Genomic DNA, 8,018 nt, shown 5'->3' with positions numbered 1-8,018 from the left:
ATTTAGACTAACCAACTGCCATGGACTGAATTGTGTCCCCCACAAAATTCATATTTTGAAGCCCTAATTCCTAATGTGACTGTAATTGGAGCTAGAATGTTTAGGAGGTGATTAAGGTTAAATGAGGTCATGAAGGTCGGGTCCTAACCTGTTAGGATTGGTAGCTTTATAAGGTTCTCTTCCTCTCTTTCACATGCACCAAGGAAAGGCCTGGGAAAACATGGTGAGAAGGTGGCCATCTACAAGCCAGGAAGAAAACCCGCACCAGAAGCCAAACCCTGCTGGAACCTTGATTTTGAACCTTCCAGTCTCTGTGAGTAAATAAATTTCTGTTGCTTACGCCATCCAGCCTGTGGTATTTTGTGGCAGCCAAACGGACTAATACACCAGTCAGCATGCAGGGTAAGAAAGATTTACTCAGTATCATCTTCAAAATAGTCTTGAACACCAATTAGAGTTGCATGTGTATGTGTAGAGAAGATATTTTATTTTGTTCTGGAGTATGATCCAGGATTTGTGAGCATGTTTACTGAGAGCAAATTTTCAGTGATTTCTGCATGTTTAATTTGACTGATTGGCAGAACACAGTGGTTTCTTGAACAGAGCTGGGGAATACATACTAGCCTAGTATGAAGTGTTGCACACAGCTTTTGTGCAAATGATGTCTATGAAATTTAGATAGTTTGGATTAAAACATAAGAAATACTGTGGGTTACTCTTACATAGGATCTTGACAGTAGAGAGACTCATTTATTTTAAAAAGAAAGAGATAACAATTGGGACAATTAGAAAGGGAGTTTCCCCTTCCTTGTTTTTAGTTTTAAAAAAGCATGTATATGTTGTACATTTAGTGTAAATTAATACCTTTACTTTAACTGCTTTACTTCTAGTAAACCTCATAACAACCTGAGGAGGCAGATATTCTGCTGCCTGTGCCACTATCTAATCGCATGATCAGGCAAGTCCTTTCAGGTTCCACACCTGGAAAATGGGGACAATATTAATACCGTTATCTAGGGCTGTGAAGATTACACGAGATAGTATGTGTAAAGTCCATAGAACAATATCTGGTATGGAGTAAGAAGCTCAATCAATGATAGACTTGTTAGCATTACCATTACTATTATTTTTCTTATAATAGTGATTTTATAGATCTGAAAGCTAAGTTTCAGAGCTGTCAAGGATCCTGCCTGAGACATAGCTAGTAATAAGTGACAAAGCCAGATCCATCTGATGTCAAAGTCCCTGCTCTACATTGCCCACCCACCACATTACCCTATCTCCAGCCATCTAGACATGGGCACCATGCTCTTACAAACACAGAGCTGAATACTCAGTTGACTAGAATGCCTGTCTTATTCAGGAGAGGAGTCCTTGCTTATTGGAAAAGAGCTTGACCTTTCTTTTAAGGGGTCAGGAGCTTGGGTCACTGCCTCAGACCAGAAGTGCAGAGCTGCCTTAATCTTACTCTGTCTTGATTACATCCTCCTTTCTCCTTACCCCACCTCCTGGATGCTGATAAAGCAAAGAAATAGCAACAAATGGAAAGCCTAAATAAACATTTCTTTACAGATCATACAAGAGGGGATTTTTCTTTTCCATTAAATATTTGATAACAACATCTTAGACAAGCTTTTTGATGTTACTTTCCCATATTTTGGACTGGATGAAAGTGTATGACTCATAGAAATGACCATGGGAGGAAAACCAAATGAGTCACCTTGCCCAGCCCATCTGGATCTTCCCTCCGCTGTGCCCCTGGGAGCAACATCCCTGAGGACCAACCCAGCCTGCATTCCTTGTGCAGCAGTGGGGGCTGCATAGGACAGGGGTTCCTTCAGGAGACACTGGAATCTCAGAAAAAAAAGTGAGTCAGGGAAAGTGAAACATCAGAGCCTGAAGGAGTTATCCTGAAGCTTTTCCAAAAAACATTTACTGCTATCAGCTCAGAGGTTTCTTGTCCACATTTCATCACTTCTAACTCCCAGGTACACCCCCATGGCAGAACACTGTCTCCTCAGTGCTGTGCACACTTCAAAGAGTTGCCGTCCATGGTACCCTCCTCCTCTTTCAAGCAAGCTTGAGGCACTTAGATTTGTGTATCTTTCCAACAGATAAATCTCTGTTCCCTTCACTGTTTTTATTGCTCTGTTGGAATCTATCCAGTATGTATCCTTCTGGTACCAAAGTGCCCTGGTTAAGCCCACGCTCTGGCCTTGGTTTCTGGGAGTTGGAGGGAGAATTACTACATCCTTCAGCCCACTTTGCCTCAGGTCTTTTGAAACTTCCTCCTTTTAGTCATCTAGTCAGTGAACCACATTTAAAACCTAAGCTGCTGTCCATTTATGTGCAGCCTGAGTCTCTCTTGGTATGCTGTTTCTCTATATTCACTCTTCGGTGTTCTCATTTCAGACTTTGGTTCCTGGGGGCCTTGAACTTGAATGCCTACAGCCTTAATTATTTAGCTTATGGACTTTGGGCAAGTTGATCAATCTGTCTGAGCCTCAGTTTCCTCATCTGGGGCAAGAGGATGATAATTACTATTTCCTAGCATTGGGTGAAGATTTATAGCTGAGTGAGTTGGAATCATGCTGGTTGCCTTCACTGGGCCTCTTGCAGCCCACATCATCCAATAACCTCTTTTTGTCCAGTGACAATTCCCCTTGATGGTCATTCAAGGTGACTTTTTAAAAATTTTCCATTTATATTTTCTCTCAAAGGAGATTTTTTTTTTCTGTCTTCGCCAGAATTTGTAATTCTGCTATTTCTTTATTCTCTGATACCAGGGGCTGACTTAAGTCTAAAATTGCAGTAGTATCTTATTACCCTTATCCAAATCATTAATAAAAATTGAAAACAATGTCAGTTTTTCCACTGGTGCTTTTATAAATTCATTGAAAATTTTTCTTGGGGCAGCTGGGTGGCTCAGTCGGTTGAGCGCCTGACTTCGGCTCAAGTCATGATCTCGTGGTTTGTGGGTTCAAGCCCTGCATCAGGCTCTGTGCTGACAGCTCAGAGCCTGGAGCCTGCTTCGGATTCTGTGTCTCCTTCTCTCTCTGTCCCTCCCCTGCTCGTGCTCTCTCTCTCTCTCTCTCTCTCTCTCTTTCAAAAATAAATACACATTAAACAAAAAAAAAATTTTAATTACTTCTCCAAGGGTCACCTGAGTGTCTCAGTCGGTTAAGCATCTGACTTCTGCTCAGGTCATGATCTCACGGTTTGTGGGTTCGAGCCCTGCATTGGGCTCTTTGCTGACAGCTCAGAGCCTAGACCTTCCTTTGGATTCTGTGCCCCTCCCCCACTTGTGCTCTATCTCTCTCAAAAATAAATTAACACTTAAAAAAATTAAAAACCGAAACAAAACTTCTCTCACACAGAATTCATATAACTTCTAAATAAATCCAGACATGTGAACTGAAAAGCAATAGAAAGGCTGCCTTTACATGCATAAGCAAATTCACCAGGAACATTAAAATACCCTCAGGTGACTTTTAAAAATAACACTTTAATCTCTGCTCAGTTAAGAAAAAGGCAAACAAAAGAGATAAAGCTCTCAATATAATGTAGTGCTTTCATTTTGTGTTAATTGGCCTTACGTATGTTTATATATATTTTTTCACCTGTCCAGGTTGTTAAGAGGTAATTTCTTTGCAGATAATTTGTTTGATTTTAAGTTTGATAATCTATGTCCTTCTTTTTAGAATGACATACGGACTTCTAACACTCAACTCTTAGATATCTGTGCAGAGTTCTTCAAAGAAACAAAGCAGTTATAACTGTCATTTAAAATGCACCCCCCAAAAAAATAAATAAATAAAAATAAAAAATAAAAAAAAAATAAAATGCACCCAAAAGCCTCCCCTTCAATGTAGGTTAATATTCCAAATGTCAATTGTGGAACAATTTCAAGTTAAACTAAAAGAGATACAAAGGAGCTGTATTGGGATCTATCTTTTATTTAAGGTGTATTTTTTTTTATAGCTACATCAAATCTACCCTACCTCACTCCTCTCCCCCAAATAGCCAATAATCAACAGCCATGAATTAGGTTATATTTCTGTAAACTGTTCTGCTACCAAACTAAGGACCATTCTGTTGCTTGAGGCCTGCTTTTCTGTAAAGAGCTCTTAGTCCATAAAAAGGATTTTAAGATTATAAGCCCAGCAAGCATTAATCCTAGGCAGAAATAGGAAAGCAAAGTTTTCACATTCAACAGTGTTCCTGATAGATTATCATTCCTATTCAGAATGTGAATTATGACTAAACTAGTGATTAAGCTAAAAATAAAATATGTATCTCAATTCTTTCATAATTAGAGCATTACTTCTATGGAGAAAGGGAGTTTCAGAAAGAGTTGGCTAGTAGTTTTCACCATGATTAAAGCATAATCTAACAACTGCAGACCCAAATCAATCTATTCAAGTCACTTGTTGTTACTAGCATATTAGTGACAAGATATAAAATATAGAAAAGATTAAGTTATTATGGAGACCCGAGAATGCAAGTGTAAGCTCCTTCAGAGGCCAGGCAGGTCACAGTGAGTGAAGCAGGCTCAAGGGTTAACTGGAGAGCTGGCCTCTGGATAAGGGGATAGCTGCTACTTCATTCCAGCCATTTAATATCAAGTGGAAAAGCAGGTCCAAAAGATCTGTTAGATCTTCTGAGTTTTGGAGAGAACCCAAAAATAATAGTTTTTTTTTTAATGTGAACTCTGCTCATATTCAAATTTTTAAAGTAATTTGAATCTTATTTATTTTTAAGAGACAGAGAGTGAGGGAGAGGGGGAGCAGAGAGAGAGGGAGACACAGAATATGAAGCAGGCTCCAGGCTCTGAGCTGTCAGCACAGAGTCTGACGCTAGGCTCAAACTCACAGACTGTGAGATCATGACCTGAGCTGAAGTCACACATCTAACAAACTGAGCCACTCAGGTGCCCCTAAAGTAATTTGAATTTTTAAAGCATTCACTGCAAGCCCAAAGGAACCCCAACTGGGGGCAACATTAAGCTTCCTGATGCTAATGTGTGATCTTTAATTTAAATTATATGGCAGCCACTAGCTGGATGATTACCAAACTTATTTCCTCTTCTTTCTGAGCACACAGCTAAATTATATTTCTCAGTCTCCCTTACAGTTAGCCCAAAAGAATGTGGGTGGAAGCAATGGCCATCACTACCAGGCTCTACCCTCCACTCCCTCCCTCTCCTCTCTTCTCTGCCAGCCCAATGCAGAGAATCCAGAAGGGCCTCATGGTCCTGGAAGATGGCATAACCTCCACATGTGAGAAGCCCAAATGCCCTCTTGGAGGAGACCCTCCCTCACTGCTCCTCCACCTCCAAGAGACTTGCATTATACTGTGAAAGCAAGAAATAAACCTTTTTAAAAGCCCTTGAGATATTGGGGTTTTTACAACATTTAGCTGATCTTGATCATATAGTTTAAGAATTTCTCCATTGCACGTCAATAAGGGAGGTTCGTTAACCCAATTTGATCTTTAAGCCCTGAAACCTCAAAAATAATGAAACTATTTTTCATACTACATACTGAAGTAGTACATGAAGAAATAATGCTAATATTTTAAGTCCACTTTGTTTTTGTGAGATCACAAATGGGAGTATGTTTCCATAACTAAACTGTGTTCATGAAGAAGCTTTACTGCTAGAGATAATAAGCCTTCTTTCTGTATAAAATGATCTAAAGGGAAAGACAGGGGTGAGTTAGAGAGGACTACATTCCATAACCATATCCTCAAGTCCTTTTCTCCTTCAGGTTATCTTTCACAAATTTGGCTGACCTAAAATCCCATCACTTCTTGAATAGCCTGAATAGTTGTGTGTTGAGTAGAAATTAGAGTGCTTCCTCCCTCTTCCTCCTACTTTTAGTTTTTCTGTATCCACCTACATAACTCCTATTTTTAACATTCACCCCAGAGGGAAGTACTAATGCATTAGAATGTTTTAACTATTCCTATTTAAAATCATTTCTTCTTTTGAAAACTTGAATAATCTCTAAATCAGTAAGGAATGCACACATAGAAAATAGGGAAAATATGCAGAATGTAGTTTTATGACCCCTCTGCTTCATTCTCAGAATGAAGAATTCCATTCCCAGCAGTGAACAAGTTCATTGGAACATAGGAAAAAAAAAAATAACAAAGTGGCCTTTGTAATAATGATAGACATTTTCAAGTGAATTAGTAAACTGGGTAAGCACATACATATTTAAATAAAATATTTGCAGAATCAGAAAGTAAAGTAGTGATATAGTCTTGTGACTAGATTGGGCACCAAATGCGATATTAAGAGAACATTAATAGAACAGTAATAATCTTCTTATAATCACCGTAAGTCAGACCTTTGGTAGACTATCACTTGCAGCTGTAGTTCATAGTGCAGAAGAAAATGCAGTACTTGGTGAAAATTTAGAGAAGAACCACAAATCTGGTTAAGAGAATGATAACAAGATCTACCTGGAGAAAGTAAACTTAAGCCACAGTTTCTAAGTATATGAAGGGCTTTGCTTCCTTTCTTTGGAGAGAGGGAAAAACAAGAAAAGATGGACACAGAAGATACACAGATGGACAGCAGACACATGAAAAGATGCTTGCCATAACTAATCATCAGGGAAATGCAAATCAAAACCACAGTGAGGTATCACCTCACACCTGTCAGAAGTGACCCAAGGATGACAAAGATCCAGAGACAAAGCATGGGACCAAACAGAAATTGAATATCTTATACATAATTTTGGTACTATTAGATCGATAAGCCAAACTCTATAAGTTAGACACTTGTGGATTTCATTATTTCCTTGATTATTCTGCTTTTGGTTTTCATAGTCTTTAGAAGTCTTTTGCCAATTAGGGGTGCCTGGGTGGCTCAGTCAGTTAAGCATCCGACTTTGGCTCAGGTCATGATTTCACAGTTCATGAGTTCAAGCCCTGCATCGGGCTCTGTGCTGGCAGCCCAGAGCCTGAAGCCTGGAGCCTGTTTTAGATTCTGTGTCTCCCTCTCTCTGTCCCTCCCCCACTTTCACTCTCTCTCTCTGTTGCTCAAAAATAAATAAACATTAAAAAAAATATGTTAGAAGTCTTTTGCCAATTAAAAATAAGGTTCATCAGTTAACTGGCTTGTTTTGAGGTTAAGAGGTAGAGGATACTAGATGATGCAAGAGGTAAAAAGAACAAGAAAAAGAAGAGGATTTCGATTTTCCCCACACTTGAACTCAAGAAGGATAAGAGAAACAGTGGAATCATAAGTGGTTATAGCACAAGTGGCCAAGGTGGAAGAATCCCAGGGAGTGGGAGACACTCAAGTCAGGGACTGCTTGATGCAGAAATCCTTCCATGAAAGTCTTTCCCCTTGGAGTGGCACTCATATGTACCAACCTTGGAAGGAAGGCATCGAGTTCGTTTATTCATCAGAACTGAATAAAAGCTATGGAATGAAAATCTGTCTCCTTTCCCTATACAAACCCATCAAAGAAATGGTTTCTCCCAAGCAGTGACTTCCTTAAAAGTCAGGATCAAGAAGGAAGAGGTTCAAGAAGGAAGGAAGAGGTTGGCATTTAGGAAAAATGCGAACTGGGTGGCAGAGCCCTAAGCAGTACAAATTAACTTTAAAATCAGGTGCTATCAGCCCTCCAACATTGTCACTTTTCAAGATTTTTAACTTAGGTCTTTTGAATATCCATGCAAATTTTAGAGTTAGCTTGTCAGTTTTTACATGCCAAAAATGTCTGTTGGATTTTAGCTGAGATTATGCTACATCTGTAGCTCAGGAGTGGGCAAACTTTTTCTCTAAGGGGTCAGATAGTAAAACCTTGGTTTGCGAGCATAATTCATTCTGGAAACATGCTTGTAATCCAAAGCACTTGTATACCAAAGTGAATTTCAAGAACCAGTGGCTCAGTTGTGATCATTGACATTCGGCCTCATGTACAACTCATATTGCAAGACATCATTCATTTATCAAGTTAAAATTTATTAGAAATGTATGCTTGTCATGTGGAACACTTGCA

General features: G+C 39.2%; 1 protein-coding gene across 2 annotated transcripts in view; it reads left to right on the top strand.

Annotated features, from left to right (window-relative positions):
• Window positions 1–207: 207 nt before the first annotated feature.
• ANKRD55 (ankyrin repeat domain 55) overlaps window positions 208–8,018 on the top strand; it is a 177,506-nt gene continuing 169,695 nt past the window's right edge. For both annotated transcript variants that reach the window (XM_043590645.1, XM_043590631.1), the window contains exon 1: window positions 208–313. The gene's annotated coding sequence lies outside the window, so the exon portion shown is untranslated. The remainder of the gene's footprint in view (window positions 314–8,018) is intronic.

The sequence above is a fragment of the Prionailurus bengalensis genome, chromosome A1 (assembly GCF_016509475.1).
Source record: "Prionailurus bengalensis isolate Pbe53 chromosome A1, Fcat_Pben_1.1_paternal_pri, whole genome shotgun sequence".
Taxonomy (NCBI): domain Eukaryota; kingdom Metazoa; phylum Chordata; class Mammalia; order Carnivora; family Felidae; genus Prionailurus; species Prionailurus bengalensis.
The sequence above is the reverse complement of the archived record's forward strand: the minus strand, read 5'-3'. Positions and strand labels throughout refer to the sequence as shown.